This window comes from Panthera onca, chromosome A1, assembly GCF_046562875.1.
Source record: "Panthera onca isolate mPanOnc1 chromosome A1, mPanOnc1 haplotype 2, whole genome shotgun sequence".
Taxonomy (NCBI): domain Eukaryota; kingdom Metazoa; phylum Chordata; class Mammalia; order Carnivora; family Felidae; genus Panthera; species Panthera onca.
This window is the reverse complement of record NC_138339.1, coordinates 150,203,394-150,205,993: the sequence shown is the minus strand read 5'-3', so window position 1 is coordinate 150,205,993 and position 2,600 is coordinate 150,203,394. Positions and strand designations below refer to the sequence as shown.

The 2,600-nt window shown below is 42.0% G+C and overlaps 1 pseudogene; it reads right to left on the bottom strand.

Annotated features, from left to right (window-relative positions):
* Nucleotides 1–2,006: 2,006 nt before the first annotated feature.
* LOC144613217 (18S ribosomal RNA) lies at nt 2,007–2,459 on the bottom strand (annotated as a pseudogene).
* Between the last annotated feature and the right edge of the window lie 141 nt (nt 2,460–2,600).

Below are 2,600 nucleotides of genomic sequence, written 5' to 3'. Positions count from 1 at the left end.
GCTGAGTTTGGTCAGTCAATCTTGCTCCAGCTCGGGTAAATAATCAGTTGCCAGGCATGGAGGGGTGGGGTTTGGTGTAAGCTTGTCCCACCTCCACTGGGGGTCACTGTGCTGCTCTCTGAAGTCTCACCCTAATTGGCGTTGGAGGGAAAAATGGCCTCACTCCGATCTCTTATCCCTGGATTGGGGCTCTCAACCCATACCATTCAGGCAGCCCTCATAGAATAGCAAGGGTGGCCTGCTTGCCCTGCACTACAGTTATCCTGCACCTTCCACTTGGCTTTCAGCTGGGAGTCAAAACCTCATGTCTTAAAGGCCCCCACACCACACAGACCCTTCTCTCTTTATCTTTGTATTTTTCCAGGTTCAGCCTCTCAAACCTGCTGATGAAAGGCTGGCACCTGCTGGGTCTTTTGTCTATAGAGAGGCAATAACCACTCTTCCAAAAGTACTCTGGGAGGGGGTCTGGTCTCTCCCAGTGCACTACAGAGATCTCTACCCCAAGCTATGCACTCCAGGAAACAACTCCCTCCTCCCCAGAACAGTGTGCCAAGGCTCATCTCCGGAGAAAGTTGCACACTTTCAAACCCTCCAAGTTTCAGGTCCAAAGGATGTTTGCCAAAAAGAACTGGCACTCTCCATACTTCTCATTCCCCAGTCTGTGGTCCAGAGAGGTTTTCCTCTTGTGCTAACTCAGTGCCACATTTTCACAACCCTTCTCTCTTTCACTCCATGTCTTTCCACTCCCCTGTGTCTTTTCCCTCCCCTCTGTGGCTATGATGTTTTATCTCCCCCAATTCACATATATGCACCTTGATCCTGACAGGCTATCTCCCTCCATTTCTGGAGATCCTTCTGCTGCTCTGCAGATCGATTTCCTGGGTATTCCAAGTGATCTGACTGCAATACACCCATGCTTAAGGGAGAAGGAAATTCCAGGTCTCCCTACTTCTCTGCGATCTTAACTCCCTCCAATCTATTTTCTTTCTAGGGACCTGCTCCATCTGTCCTGAAGCTATCTAGAACCCTACTTTAAATCGCCTCATTAACATAAACTCAGGTGTGATTGAAAGGGGCTCATTTTGAATAACAAAAGACATTCCTATCACTCAGGAAATTCCAAGGGTTTTAGGAGATTTGTGCCTGGAGACAAAAAGACCAAATGTATTTTTGTCTTATAACACAGAGAGTTAAGTTTCCCATCCCTCAAGGTATTGGCTCCTATTCTAAGCTTCTGTGAAGCCTCAACTGTTGCCAAATCTTACTTGAGGACTGAGCATGAAAGAATGGAGTAGAAAAGGAGGATTTCTGTACTTTTCTAGAGCATCGGGAGCTCCTTTTCTCATCCATGAGCCAGAACTAAAGCGTTTCTCTTGGAACAGGTCTGTACCCAGTGTCTACTTTCTTAATTGATGGCTGCTTTTAAGGTGACTATGGTTGGTGTTTATGCTTACTCTCTAAAAAAGGTTGTATCCTAGTTCTAAAAAGGTGTACCTTTTTAGATTATATTTTAAATTTACATGAGAATTTTGAGGTTTTTAGGTAAGTTTAAAGTTGAACTAAAATTCTGTTCTGGGTAACCAGCTATCACCAGGCTCATTAGGCTTTTCACCTCTACCTACAAATCTTCTCAATATTTTGCAACATAGATGAGTTCATCCTGTAAAGATTGTTCATAAGTAGCTCATCTGGTTTGGGGCAGGGGGCAGCTAGCTTAAGTTCTCCTTGTTAGGTTGTTCTAGCTAATTCATTACACAAAAGGGACCATGGGTAATCTTTGCTGTGTAGGGCTTTTAATTTTTCTTTCATCTTTCCCTTATGATACTTTATAGAGCCAAGTTAAATTTCTATCTCTTATACTTTTAAGATTTAACTAAATGTTTTGATTTATTATCCTATATTAGTTGAATTTATAGTTGTTTGGGCTAGTTTTGGCTCAAGATGGTCAGTTTGATATGAAATCTTCTGTCAGCTAGATGCTTTATTTAAGCTACATCTTGTTTATCCAAGCACAGTTTCCTGTATGCTTACCTTGTTACGACTTGTCTCCTCTTGTGGTTTTTATAGTTTGAATAGGTTGTCTTTGAGTTTTGTCACTTGAGGAGGGTGATGGGCAGTGTGTGTGTGCTTCATGGCCCAATTCAATTGAGATCTCTATTCTCAATTTACTACTAAATCCTCCTTTAGTTCTTAGTTTCATAAGGACTTTCGTGGAAAATATTCTAATGTAGAATATGTAGCGCATTACTCCCACCTCATAAGTTACACCTTGACCTAACTTTTTTATGTTAAGATACTTGTGCTTACTTTTCTTCCTTTTTAGGGTTTGCTGAAGATGGCGGTATATACACTGGATTAGCAAGAGGTATTGAGGTTTATTGATTATAGAACAGGCTCCTCTAGGGGGATATAAAGCACCGCCAAGTCCTTTGTGTTTTAAGCTGTTGCTAATAGTTCTCTGGTGGATAAATTTGTTTGGCTAATTATCTAAGTTTAGGGCTAAACATAGTGGGGTATCTAATCCCAGTTTGGGTCTTAGCCATCCTGTGGTCGGAGATATTAAAGTTACTTTCGTGTTGTATTTTTATGTTAGCTGTAGC